At 39.9% G+C, this 15,861-nt stretch overlaps 1 protein-coding gene across 1 annotated transcript in view; it reads right to left on the bottom strand.

Moving 5' to 3' along the window:
• The window catches only part of LOC123767476 (uncharacterized), a 376,092-nt gene extending 370,060 nt beyond the window's left edge, over positions 1-6,032 (bottom strand). The window contains exon 1 of the mRNA XM_069313182.1: positions 5,933-6,032. The gene's annotated coding sequence lies outside the window, so the exon portion shown is untranslated. The remainder of the gene's footprint in view (positions 1-5,932) is intronic.
• Positions 6,033-15,861: the final 9,829 nt, after the last annotated feature.

The raw sequence follows: 15,861 nt of genomic DNA, 5'->3' as shown, positions 1-15,861 counted from the left end.
CCTGGCTGTGAAGCATGATAAACCCTGGCTGTGAAGCATGATAAACCCTGGCTGTGAAGCATGATAAACCCTGGCTGTGAAGCATGATAAACCCTAACTGTGAAGCATGATAAACCCTGGTTGTGACGCATGATAAACCCTGGTTGTGACACATGATAAACCCTGGTTGTGACACATGATAAACCCTGGTTGTGACACATGATAAACCCTGGTTGTGACGCATGATAAACCCTGGCTGTGAAGCATGATAAACCCTGGCTGTGAGGCATGATAAACCCTGGTTGTGAAGCATGATAAACCCTGGTTGTGAAGCATGATAAACCATGGCTGTGACGCATGATAAATCCTGGCTGTGAAGCATGATAAACCCTGGTTGTGACGCATGATAAACCCTGGTTGTGACGCATGGTAAACCCTGGCTGTGAAGCATGATAAACCCTGGCTGTGAAGCATGATAAACCCTGGCTGTGACGTATGATAAACCCTGGGTGTGACGCACGATAAACCCTGGCTGTGAAGCACGATAAACCCTGGCTGTGAATCACGATAAATCCTGCCTGTGAAGCATGATAAATCCTGGCTGTGAAGCATGATAAACCCTGGTTGTGACGCATGATAAACCCTGGTTGTGACGCATGATGAACCCTGGCTGTGAAGCATGATAAACCCTGGCTGTGAAGCATGATAAACCCTGGCTGTGAAACATGATAAACCCTGGCTGTGAAGCATGATAAACCCTGACTGTGAAGCATGATAAACCCCGGTTGTGAAGCATGATAAACCCCGGCTGTGAAGCATGATACACCCTGGCTGTGAAGCATGATAAACCCTGACTGTGAAGCATGATAAACCCTGACTGTGACGCATGATAAACCCTGGTTGTGACGCATGGTAAACCCTGGCTGTGAAGCATGATAAACCCTGGCTGTGAAGCATGATAAACCCTGGCTGTGAAGCATGATAAACCCTGGTTGTGACGCATGATAAACCCTGGTTGTGACACATGATAAACCCTGGTTGTGATGCATGATAAACCCTGGCTGTGAAGCATGATAAAGCCTGGCTGTGAAGTATGATAAACCCTGGCTGTGAAGCATGATAAACCCTGGCTGTGAAGCATGATAAACCCTGGCTGTGAAGCATGATAAACCCTGGCTGTGAAGCATGATAAACCCTGGCTGTGAAGGATGATAAACCCTGGCTGTGAAGCATTGATAAACCCTGGCTGTGAAGCATAATAAAATCTGGTTGTGAATTACACACGCACACACACCTGCCTCCTACCCACTCCCTCACCATCTTCGAGTAACTCTGGGAATAGGGTGTCCAAGAAGAGCCTTAAGGCATGCTTCACGAACGCCGACGGAGTTACACAGCATAGGAAATAAAAGGGTGAAAATAATCCTGATTTAATTGCATTTGTGGCAAAAAACAACAATTAATTATATGATCTCTGATGCAATATTTCCAGGGGGATTCTACGTAATAAGGAAAGAAAGCAAGCAAGTAAGGAGACAATTACTATTTTTAGTAAAACGGGAGTGGAAGTTCAATGAACAGGTGGGGTGGTGCGGACTACAGGTTCCCGGGTGGGGACTACAGGTTCCCGGGTGGGGACTACGGATCCCCGGGTGTGTAACAGAAACGTTCAGAAGTTTTTAGACAGAAAAAGTAGAAGGAAATAACAAGATTTATAGGAAAATATGACAAGCGGGAAAATAGGGAATCCTTGCATTGATCGACCCTGCAAGCACATCGAGCGCGCACGCACGCGCGCACATGCACGCACACGCACGCACGCGCGCGCACACACACACACACACACACACACACACACACACACACACACACACAAGTGGTTCCCAGAACTGAAGGGCAAGAGCTACGAGGAGAGGTTAGAGGCATTAAATATGCCAAAACTAGAAGACAGAAGAAAAAGAGGTGATATGATCACTACATACAAAATAGTAACAGGAATTGATAAAATTGATAGGGAAGATTTCCTGAGACCTGGAACTTTAAGAACAAGAGGTCATAGATTTAAACTAGCTAAACACAGATGCCGAAGAAATATAAGAAAATGCACTTTCGCAAACAGAGTGGTAGACGGTTGGAACAAGTTAGGTGAGAAGGTGGTGGAGGCCAAGACCGTCAGTAGTTTCAAAGCGTTATATGACAAAGAGTGCTGGGAAGACGGGACACCACGAGCGTAGCTCTCATCCTGTAACTACACTTAGGTAATTACACACACACACACACACACACACACACACACACACACACACACACACACACACACACACACACACCTGAAGCAAAATTTGCCAAATTGAATTTAATGGGTATAAATGTCACGTTATGGAATGTGGAATAGGAGAAAATAGGCCACACATAACCTACAAATTATGTAAAAAAGCTTTAAAGAATTTTGATAAAGAGATGTAGTGACGGTTCTTATTGAAAAGCTGTCACTAGCACAAAGAACATTGTGCGAGGAGCCTATGCTACGCTTTCCAACTTTAGAATCACTTTTTTTTAATACAGGATGCGAAATATTTAAAGAAATTATTCACGACCTTTGTGAGACCAAAGTTTGGATATGCAGCGGTTGTATGGTGCCCATTTATTAAGAAGCATATCACTAAACTATAAAAGATGCAAAGATATGCAATTAAATGGCTCCCAGAACTGAAAAACAAGTGCTACGAGGAGAGGCTAGAGGTGTTAACTCTACCAAAGCTAGAAGAAAAAGAGGTGATATGATCACTACGTACAAAATAGTAACAGGAATCGACAAAACTGACAAAGAATGTTTGAAAACTGCAACTTCAAAAACAAGAGGAGATAGGTTCACAGGAAATAAAGCTGCCGAAAAACATTAGAAAGTTCACTTTTTACAGAGCGGTAGACGGTTGGAACAAGTGAGGTGATGGAGGCCAAAACCGTCAGTAGTGACAAAGTGTCATATGACAGAGGAAGACGAGACACCACGAGAGTAGCTGGCTACACACACACACACTCCAGCTGGTACGACAAATTCCACAACAAAAGCCACTACACTGGGAAGGGTTACACCCCGCACAACCTATAACTGGTACACTAAGATATGGTCCCAACACGCACCAGTCCCGTCAACGTGCCCTCATTTACAGGCTCAACATAGCTCGTCCTATACGGAAATTTTGTTCCAGTAGATGAATAAAAAACAACGCCCAACGTTGTTGTTTAAATTTGAAATAAAAAACAACGAAAAGTCTGTCCGTTCGCCCCATACGTCAACCGTAAAGTTTCAAGTGATTTTGCCTGGGCCATGATTCATCAAGCATTTACGCAACCTGTTCATCAATCATGGTGACCTTGTTTAGTTATTTAACATTGTATGAGCTCCGAAGAACTACATGTTTGTCCATAGCAGTAGTAACCTTGGGACTGTTAAATTTCGAAGCTCGTAAACTGTTTAATAAATGTAAATAAAGCAGTGATTGAGGAAAGATGTACAGGTTTCGCACGTAGATGGGCAACGCTTGATGAACCCTCTCTCCGAGCCTATCCTGGTCGTTTCTTATGTTTAGGGAAGAAATAAATTTACGGCTATTTTAATTTCACCAAAACACGGGCAATTTTTGCACTTGGAGGGAAAAAGGATATATGAGGTGTATTAAATGAGAAGACAGGTTGTTGGGGCGAGCATTCTGCACTAATACCAGCGTCCCATCCCTGAATACCGAGCATTGGTCACACTGATTACTCGAGTAGTGACGTCAGCAATGACACCGAGTTTACACTCTCGCACTCCAGAGTGATTACAACCACTCGCAGCTATTCTAGGCTGTCCCACAATAATACTAGTTCATTAGTAGTGCACTCTACCACTGAATGAAAACTCTAGACCATACACTATCACACGGAATGAAAACTCTAGGCCATACACTACCACACGGAATGAAGACTCTTGGGCACATACTATCTCATAATCAAGTCAGCTTTGGACCTATCAGCTGTAACTAATATTTAAAATATATGGTATTCAGCAATAAACTAAAGTTTCGTAACTTTAGTTTATCGCTGAATACCAATAATAAAAAAATAACACGCAACTGCGCAGTACAAAAATCTACGTCACCAATTAATCACTTTAAAAAATATAATTCAGTGCATTTTTAAGAGAGGTTGTAAGCTAATGCTCCATCGAGGACAACATATGGACAACTAAATACCCAGTGATCCGTACAGAAGACGAAGGGAAGGACAGCGAATCTTCGCTACCGGGATTATGTTCCTAGCGAGCGGGAAGTAATCTTCGTTACGGGATTGGGTTCCTAGCGAGCGGGAAGTAATCTTCGTTACGGGATTGGGTTCCTAGCGAGCGGAGAGTGATCTTAGCTACCGGGATTGGGTTCCTAGCGAGCGGGAAGTAATCTTCGTTACCGGGATTGGGCTCCTAGCGAGCGGGAAGTAATCTTAGCTACCGGGATTGGGTTCCTAGCGAGCAGAGAGTGATCTTAACTACCGGGATTGGGTTCCTAGCGTGCGGGAAGTAATCTTAGCTACCGGTAATTGTGTTACAGGGATTGCCTATTGATTTCAGTAAAGTTCCTTCAGTGACGAAGTGGTTGCATGACCGCCAAACTCAAATTGCTTGAATTACTTCCTTTCAAACCCAAGGAATTGTCTAATGTTCCGTCAATCGGAGAGGAATAACATGCCTTAAATTACCAGATCAATCATAACGCGGAGTAATCACCATGCAGTGGCCACTGAAGGAAGAACTTGTGGAAGCCACCTCCACCCACAACCGAGGCCAGATTCGACAACAAATTCGAACGTCAGAATAATTTTATTATAACGCAACAGACTAGAAGGCTAACGCAAACAAGGCTAGAAAGCAAAGAATTAAGAGATAAACCTCATTTCCCCATAGACACTAAGTAAATGTAATTATGCATAATGGTAATTGTAAAAGAGAGCTTTAGATGCAAGCACAGGGATGATCTAATGGTATGAAAACGCCAAGATATTACACGAGGCTAATATAACCACCCAAATATTACAGCGACCACAAAGTCTGTGTTACTGTGCATGCATTAAGGTTACTTTATAAAGCCGAGGCATATAGCTAAGGACGAAATAAGCTTATATACTTATATGCAGCAACACATTAAGCTTAGAGGGATGGACTTTATGGGGGCCATGCTATAATTTAACAGGAATATAGGCTTTTAAGTGGCAACTCTGTAGAAAAGTTTATGGGATACACATTAACGCAAAATTTAATGGTAATACTTTAACATTAAAATTTAAGTTCACGAGGTCATACTTGAAGGTGGCAATACTACAAGCTTACGAGGTCATACCCGATGTTGGCAACAACACCTATACAGGGTAAGATAATATATACGGTTATATATTACTATACAATTAAGGTATATAAGGTAATATTGATTTAAATTAGCAATATGTGGCATATTACAGAAGAAACCTCTCAACGCCTCCGCTAGTATCATGCTGCCCTCACATCATCCTTGTCAGGTGACATCCCTTCACACTAGTCACAGCATCTTCCCTCACACTAGCCACGCTGCCCTTCCCTCATGCTAACCTCCTTGCCCATTCTTTCACGCTAGAGCCACGCTGTTCTCCCCTCACATTAGGCTTGCCACAGCGATATTCACACTAGCCTGTGCAAAGAACTTCGTAATATTGAACAGAACGTTTTCTTTTATCAACGTTCTCTTTTCCTAGTTACAACTGACAAAATAATTGTAACTATAATCAAAATTTTGTCTACTTTGAGGGCCCGTCACAGAGTACTGCCGCTACGCTCTCGCCAATGGTATTTCAAAGTTAAAAGTTCGGCCTTTGACTATGACAACAGTCCAGATCACGGGATGAGTGTCATGCCACATACACTTCACTATATTATCATTCATACTGTCACGGAAGAGTCGTCCAGAGTGGCCAAGCGAGTAGGCCCTGGGTGTCGTTGGTGACAGGTGGGAGCGTCACCGTCTACACTGCGCCGCGCCTCACGCCCGTCTGAGGCCCCTCTCCAGCGCTCTTTCCCCTAGACATTACTGATGCCACACACCGCTACACATCCCATCTCATACCGTCAATTATATCCCAGAAGCAAAACCTAATACTTCTAAGTGTAGTCAGCATCACTCACTTATCCTGCAAACTTTGACTGCACGTCGCAGAGGATTGTTTGTGAAGTGTTAAGCGGTTTAAAATATAAAAAACAAATCTTATATTAGTAGCGGTAGCTGGATGGCAATTGTTGACAGGTTGTTGCATACAGGTGAGAGCCATACGAGTAAGCAGCTGGCGGATAAAGACCTTTTGCCTACGCTCAATTGGGCTGTGTATTTGTTGTTACTTAAAGTATTTACACGAGTAATAATGGGTCATATAACATGCTGGTAAGGAATTACATTATTGAAATGTCAATACGTACATTCCAATTGTAAACAATGTGAACAAGAGCTAGGACATACTCTCCAACACTATATCTGTCATTGCCCTGTTATAAATGACTTTAGACCAAATGGTATATGAGGTACTTTGAGCTCTGTAATTACTTCATATACTCACGAATATTAGAAGATATTCTTGTGCTGTACCCAAATTTTGCTAGTGGAGGCTAATATATCAGCCTCGCATTTCATGTTCTCTCCTAATTCCATGTATGACTAACCATCCTGTGAGATGGAGATATTAGATGAAGTTATAGTTATCTTTTTATCTACACTTTGTAACTTTTCATATAGAATAGGGTAGCAGCACATTGTTGTGTGTACCTAAGCTTGTTAATAATAAAAAAGTAGCATAGTATTTCGGGCTTTACGACAATAAATCCCGTGTGAGAGTCTTTATAGGAAAATCTAGCATGATAACTTTTTCATGTTTAGGATTTAGAATCGATTACATATTTATTATTATAATAGAATAATAATATCTCAAAGTATACTTGCATAAACCACAAGTGAAGATTAACAAGGCCCCATAGTGGGTGTTGTCCAAAGATTGTTAATCTTCACTTGTGGTTTATGAAAGTATAGGCTTATATATATATATATATATATATATATATATATATATATATATATATATATATATATATATATATATATATATATATATAATCTACCTACACAGTGTTGAAAGTGTGTAAAATGTAGGCCATGATGCAGAGCACAGTCTCCACAACTGCATTTACATCTCTATACTATATTAGTGCACTTCAGTCTGTCAGAGGCAGAAATTGTTATTTACATAATATGAGAAGTTGTACGAGGGCTTTTATAGTAAATTATACGACGAGTCCAAGTATTTTCACTGCATGATTTACAGTTTCTATCAATAACATTCCGTATATTATTTTCCTCCATTTTATAGGCCTGGGTAAATGTATTGTTATGGTACAACACGAACCGTGCTAATTAGTACTTCTGGTTCATTGTGGTTCTCTTATTAGGTTGAAATCACGTGACGTCTGCATACATACATACATATGTATGTATGTATGTATGTATGTATGTATGTATGTATGTATGTATGTATGTATGTATGTATGTATGTATGTATACAGGTGGGGGGCCTGGTAACCTGGTGGATAACGCGCAGGACTCGTAATTCTGTGGCGCGGGTTCGATTCCCGCACCAGGCAGAAACAAATGGGCAAAGTTTCTTTCACCCTGAATGCCCCTGTTACCTAGCAGTAAATAGGTACCTGGGAGTTAGTCAGCTTTCACGGGCTACTTCCTGGTGTGTGTGTGTGTGTGTGTGTGGTGAAAAAAAAGTAGTTAGTAAACAGTTGATTGACAGTTGAGAGGCGGGCCGAAAGAGCAAAGCTCAACCCCCGCAAACACAACTAGGTGGAATACATACATACATACATACATACATACATACATACATACATACATACATACATACATACATACATACATACATACCTACCGTACATACATACATACATATGTCGCACCTAATAGCCAAAATTGCAAAATAATTTGAAAACTTTAAGCAATACAACATTTGTGTTACCTTCTGCATTGGATTTGAGATGAGTCACAACACAGGTTCGTGGATCCATCACCCATCACTGTGGTACAAACAGCCTTGTAGTCCTTGTAATGAAGGGTTTGGAAGATTGGACTGGGAACCCATCTTCATAAATTACTTCCGAGCCAGGTCGATCCTGGAGCACCGTGCTCCAGTGCCTCGCGCCTTCACTAAAACTGAGACAGGCTCGTGTGGCTGTCTGAAATTTAAGGGAAATAATGAATAAAAAATGCTGGAAGTAATGATAGTTTAATATAATATTTTTGATATGCTAAGGTCAGGCAAAGTTTAAAGAACATGAGAGTAAAGAGTGGCAGTGGTCAAGAATAGTGAGAGGAAGAGTGAGACTGTGACGAGCAAAGAAGTTTTTTTTTTTTTTTTTTTTTTTATTATTATTTTCTACCACATATAATAATAATAATAATAATAATCTTTATTTAGGTAAGGTACATACATAAAGAGATTTACAAAGTTTGTTGGCTTTATAGATAGAGCTAGTACATACAATGCCTAAAGCCACTATTACGCAAAGCGTTTCGGGCAGGAAAAACATTAATGACTACAGCTTAAAACTAATGGGTAAAAAGAAAAGATGTGATGAGTACATATAAAAAATAGAGGTAAAAGAGGGGGGAACATTGTTGAAAAAGCAGCACAAATACAATTACAAATTATTACAGAAAATTACATTCAAACAGCGTTGATTTGAAAAACAAAAAAACAAGAAACATACATGGGTTGACAACAGAGGGGTAAGGTGAGTTACAGGGAATTTATTAGGTATAGCTTCGTTTTTAACTTAAACTGGTTGAGAGAGGTACAGTCTTTAACATGGTTGGGAAGGTCATTCCACATTCTGGGCCCCTATATATATATATATATATATATATATATATATATATATATATATATATATATATATATATATATATATATATATATATATATATATATATATATATATATATATATATATATATGTCGTACCTAGTAGCCAGAACTCACTTCTCAGCCTACTATGCAAGGCCCGATTTGCCTAATAAGCCAAGTTTTACTAAATTAATATATTTTCTCAATTCTTTTTCTTATGAAATGATAAAGCTACCCATTTCATTATGTTTGAGGTCAATTTTTTTTTATTGGAGATAAAATTAACGTAGATATATGACCGAACCTAACCAACCCTACCTAACCTAACCTAACCTATCTTTATAGGTTAGGTTAGGTTAGGTAGCCGAAAACGTTAGGTTAGGTTAGGTTAGGTAGGTTAGGTAGTCGAAAAAACATTAATTCATGAAAACTAGGCTTATTAGGCAAATCGGGCCTTGCATAGTAGGCTGAGAAGTGAGTTCTGGCTACTAGGTACGACATATATATATATATATATATATATATATATATATATATATATATATATATATATATATATATATATATATATATATATATATATATATATATATATATATATATATATATATATATTAATGCACAACTATATTCTACCCACCTCAAGACTCCGCTCCAATATAGAAGCATCAAGAAATATGGACCAACAGGCTTTCTACAATCACTTCCATTCAATACCCATTGTTTCGTGTTCTGTCTTGTGTTGATGAATTTAATACCCTATTAAATACCACCTCACCCCATCCACCACACTCAAATGTAGATATAAACAAAATCGAAGATGTGTAAGTTCTATTCAGTTGTGTATGTGTAAACTAAAGTCTTTGAAAATGTAATAAGTTTTACGAAACGCGCTCAAGTGTCGCGTCAGACTAGAAATAAAAATGAATTTTGGAGAATTGATTTTTGAATTACCACCAACAGTGAAAAGAAATGTACGAAAGATAGAGAAAATTCGTGTTAGAATTATTATTCTTACTTTTTCGGTCATATTTAATAATATATGTCTACAGGAAAGACTGCTACCAAAATATACTAATATTAAAACGCACGACCCAGCAGCAAGGAATCAAGCCTTCACGATAAAATATCGCCAGGATCTGATTCGTGATCAGATATACAAGGCAGAAAATGAAATCAAAGACAACAAAACGCAACTACTTCATGCTACAAACGAATGGAGAAATAGCAACATCGACGAAAGTCTCCGTACCCGCATTGAACAACACCCCGACATCCTCACAGACCGACATCACCTCAGCACTGAAACAAGGATTATCAAGAAACTAACAACGTTATATGGAGGACCTATGGCAATTCCACGACCAAGAGATGGCTTCCTGAACCTTGCAGGAATCAACCTCACTGAGGACCAAGTCACTCTCCTAAATCTGGGTATAAACTGTCACGTTATGTCCAGCCCGAGTGAGATGGCCCGGAAAGTGGAGTTGGAAATTCTGTTGGACGACATATTCGACCTCGAGACACAAAAGAAGGTCACTACCAAAGATACCTTACAAGCAGAACTTATTGCGGAAGGAGGAAAGAATCGAGGCAATTACAGAAGCACCATACTGTCCCCCGAGCTCAAAGCGGCAGCTAAAAGCCTTCGTGAGAACAAGGAGATAGTTGTCAGGAGAGGTGACAAGTCGCCAATATACGTCATTCTTAAAAAAGACGAATATCTGGCGAAAATGAACCTCATACTCTCTGACCAAACTAAATTCCAAAGGGTAACGAAGGACACTACAGCCGAATTGAAAGCAAAGGTCAACAAACTGATCGAAACTGTGAACGCCAAGAAGTCCGGACTCCACCTGCCAAAGATTATTGGGGAATATAAACCTGGATATGCGTATGGAAATGTCAAGACACACAAGCCTGGAAACCCACTTCGGCCAATCATTAGCCAGATACCCACACCCACGTACAGACTGGCGAAGCGACTCAACGGCCTGCTGACTCCTTATGTCCCTTGCGCCTTCAGCCTGAAGTCTCCAAAGGAATTTGTTGACTTACTGCGGGGCACACGGGCCACAGGGATAAGAGCCTCGTTGGACGTAGAATCGCTGTTTACCAACGTACCTGTGGACGAGACAATCGGGATGATAGCCGATAGAGTGTATCGTGATCCAGCCTGTACTCCTCTTGACATACCAGAAAATATTCTAAGGAAACTACTCCAAGCTTGTACTAAAGAGGCACCCTTCTTGAGCCCGGATGGGCACATGTATAAGCAAGTAGATGGGGTCGCCATGGGTTCTCCCCTAGGTGTCCTGTTTGCAAACTTCTACACGGGTACCATCGAGCAAAAAGTCTTAGTCGACATGAACTTGAAACCAGCCATATACTGCAGGTATGTTGACGACATTTTTACACAGGTACCTGATGTCAGACATCTGCAGGAGCTGAAGGAGGCATTTGAGCAGAGTTCCGTGCTGCGTTTCACTTACGAGATGGAAAGGATGGGAAGCTGCCCTTTCTAGATGTAACAGTCATGGAAAGGAGCGGAGGTTTCCACACTGCAGTCTACACTAAGGAAACGAACATAGGAATGTGCCTAAATGCCAACAGCGACTGCCCAGACAGGTACAAGAGGAGTGTTGTTAACGCATATGTCGACTGTGCTCTCAGCCACAGCTCAGAATGGAAGCAAGTCGACGAAGAACTCTGTAGGGTAAGGCAGGTCCTAGTCAACAACGGCTTCTCCAATGGTTTCGTCGAAGACATAATAAGAAGGAAAGTGAAACGCCATGCAACCTCTGAAGAGACAACTAACACAACACCTATACCCCCTATTAGACTATTTTACAGGAACTTCTTTTCCACAGCTCATAAAACGGAGGAAAGGGTCCTGAAAGATATTGTTAATAGAAACGTTATCCCTACAGACAAAAATCAGAGGATACAACTGACGATTTACTATAAAACCAGAAAAACGGCCAGCCTACTCATGAGAAACTCTCCAGACACAAAGCAGAACGCTTTAAAAGAGACCAACGTCGATCGTCTATGCCTTCAAATGCCCTCTTGGGGACTGTAAGCTCCAAAAAACCCAGTATATAGGCAAGACAACAACATCTCTTTCTAGGCGTTTAACGATGCATAAGCAACAGGGCTCCATTAAGGAACATATAATCTCTTCCCACAACCAAACCATCGCCAAAGAAATCCTAGTAAACAACACAGAAATCCTCGATAGATACAGCGATAGCAGGCGGCTTGACGTTTGCGAGGCACTACACATTAAGAAGTCAACACCAGCAATCAACAGCCAATTAATGCACAACTATATTCTACCCACCTCAAGACTCCGCTCCAATATAGAAGCATCAAGAAATATGGACCAATAGGCTTTCTACAATCACTTCCATTCAATACCCATTGTTTCGTGTTCTGTCTTGTGTTGATGAATTTAATACCCTATTAAATACCACCTCACCCCATCCACCATACTCAAATGTAGATAAAAACAAAATCGAAGATGTGTAAGTTCTATTCAGTTGTGTATGTGTAAACTAAAGTCTTTGAAAATGTAATAAGTTTTACGAAACGCGCTCAAGTGTCGCGTCAGACTAGAAATCAAAATGAATTTTGGAGAATTGATTTTTGAATTACCACCAACAGTGAAAAGAAATGTACGAAAGATAGAGAAAATTCGTGTTAGAATTATTAATCTTACTTTTTCGGTCATATTTAATAATATATGTCTACAGGAAAGACTGCTACCAAAATATACTAATATATATATATATATATATATATATATATATATATATATATATATATATATATATATATATATATATGATGGTTTGTGTTTGTTTATGGTTTTTGTATGATGATTTGGGTATATGGTTTGTGTATGTTGATCATTTGTGTATGATTAATGGTTTGTGTATAGTAATGGTTTCAACAAAGTAATGTTGTGGCATGATATTGGGTTTTAGCAGCATTTACATATAATACAAAATATGCAAATCACTCTTTCTCAACAAAAATGTAATTAACAGCCAGCGTTCACATACATTTATCTCTAAAATATATACCCGTGTTATTGTTTATGTAAATACCGTACTAAGTACTTGTCATTGTTTCTGCAACACTGTTTTCCGTTTGCTACACAATTGCTGACCGAGTCATTGAAAATAGGAATATAACAGAAACTGTAGAGGGCCTATTGACTCTTACGATTAATCTTAGACCTTAATCGGTGTATTATCATATGCACTTAATGATTTTTTACCTGGTTTTACATTCAATTGCAAGGTATCTGCCCAATCTCTAGACAATGTTGACACTGCAGCACCAGTGTTCAATTCCAAGGGAACTAACTTACCATTACTGTAATTACAAAATTCACCACTTGTGACTTCACTGAACATACCTTTTCTTTCACCGAATATAATCTGCTTTCCTCACCTGCAGCTTCTTCAGATAGTTTACCTTCCTCTACTGCCTTAACCACATTACCACTACCTCTTCTTCCTGCATTCCCTGGTCGTCTCCTCTCCCAGGCCTTGCTGTTCTTGTTCAGATATTCTCTACACACTTTCTTCAAGTGCCCCTCCTTGTTACTAAAGTTACATATATATTCACGAAACTTGCACTTGCTGCTACTGTGATTGTACCCACAATGTTTACATCTGGTCTTGCCCTGTACTACCTTAATTTCTTGAGGAGATTTCGTACTTCCAAAAGTCCTGTCCAAGGTTCAAAATCTTCTCGAGCACTGTCCATGAAGTCATCGATTGTAGATCCAAGTTTTCTACCACCAGGTTAGGGAAAAATATCTCATTTTCTACTGCCATGAACAACTGGTCCCACACCCGGCCGTCCAACTGTGTTCCGAAGTTGCTGTAGTTCGCCAACGCCTTTAAATCCGCATATAAATCCTGTAAGGATTCCTGCTGCTTTTTCGTCCTCTTCTGGAAATCCATCAAACTCCTGTGGTATGAAGGTTTCACTACATAATGACGTTTATGCGGGGTAATCATGTGTACATAGGTCTTCGTGTGGGGTAGCCCTAGTGCACACAATTTACTGTGAACAATATATACTTCAAAACCCAGTGAAACTAAGTGTACCGCTTTCTTGTTGGCGTCCTCCTTAGTTTCACGTTACTGAATGTTTGCTTCCAGCAGGCTGAGCCACAGGTCCAACGAGATCTTGGTAGTGTTAAACGGCTTCATTCAAATGAGCGGGGTAGCCATGGCCACGGTAGGTTGCACAACTCAACTGTTGTACGTCAAGCGTCCACCCGTCCACACGACGTACCCTCCCACCAAATATTTTCGCGTTTTAAAACGTCCTAAAAACGACATTTCATTGTTTTGGGCACGTTTTAAATTACGAATTTTGAGAATTTGTAAAGACAAATATAAAATGTGAGGTCAAAACGTATTAATAGAACGTTTTTAAATGTCATGATATAACGTTTTGAAGCAAAGGTTTTTAAAACGTTAATTCTAATTATTAATTATTGAATTTATTAGGTATAATTATCATTATTGCATTTAGAAAGATACAGACAGAGAGAGGAGAGAGAGAGAGAGCAAGAGAGAAATAATAACGTCCTGTCCTGTCTAATAACGATGGTCAGCTTTCAGCCTCTGATTCTGCTATTGAGTTTAATAGGTTCTTCTCTTCCATTGGTTTATCCCTTGCAAATGATATTCCATCTTCCAGTACTGACATTAAGGACTATCTTACAGGTAACTATCCACAGTCTCTGTACCTAAAGCCTATTAACTCCACTGACGTCAATGAGATAATCCTTTCCCTTAAAACCAAGTCTGGTGCCCTTGAGGAGATACCAACTTTAATTTACAAAAAAGCCTCCAGATCTTTAGCCCCTGCTATTGCTTTGCTCTTCAACAAGTCACTTGAACTCCAAACCTTTCCAGATATTCTAAAAAAAGCGAGAGTAACGCCTGTCCACAAATGTGGTGACCCCACAGATGTTAACAACTACAGACCTATATCAATCCTGCCAAACTTGTCAAAAATTTTTGAAAAACTTATATACAAGCAGCTTTACTCATATCTAGCCAAACTCAATATACTTAGCCCTTGCCAATATGGCTTCAGACCCAAAAAAAGCACTAACGATGCACTTATTAGTATGCTTAACTCGATTCATACAGCTCTTGATAAAAAGGAGTTCCCTGTTGGGTTATTTGTGGACCTGCGTAAAGCTTTTGATACTGTCAACCACCATAACCTTCTTCTTAAATTACATCATTATGGAGTCAGAGGACACTCCCTACAATACCTCGAGTCCTACCTTACTGACAGGCTCCAATATGTTTCTGTGAATAATACAATTTCTCCCACCCTACCCATCAACATTGGTGTTCCTCAGGGCAGCATACTTGGCCCTCTCCTCTTTCTCATCTACATTAATGACCTTCCAAATGCCTCCCAACACCTCAAACCAATTCTATTTGCTGACGACACAACCTTCATTTACTCCAGTCCTGACCCTCTTGCTCTAAATGCCACAGTAAATACTGAGCTAAATAAAGTCCATCTTTGGCTAACTGCCAACAAACTCACCCTTAACATTGACAAAACCTTCTATATTCTGTTTGGCAATAAATCCTCTAGTCTTATAAATCTCAAAATAAACAATACCCAAATTTGTAACAAATTAGATGGCAAATTCCTTGGCATTCTCATTGACCACAAGCTGAATTTCCAGGGACACATTCTAAATATATCTAAAAAAGTTTCAAAAACTGTGGGCATTCTTTCTAAGATCAGATATTATGTACCACGCCCTGCCCTGGTGACTCTCTATTACTCCCTTATCTATCCTTATCTCAACTATGGTATTTGTGCTTGGGGTTCTACTACCCAAAATCACTTACGTCCTCTAATTAC

Source organism: Procambarus clarkii, chromosome 74 (genome assembly GCF_040958095.1).
Source record: "Procambarus clarkii isolate CNS0578487 chromosome 74, FALCON_Pclarkii_2.0, whole genome shotgun sequence".
NCBI classification, from domain to species: Eukaryota; Metazoa; Arthropoda; class Malacostraca; order Decapoda; family Cambaridae; genus Procambarus; species Procambarus clarkii.
This window is presented reverse-complemented; position numbering and strand designations above follow the sequence as displayed.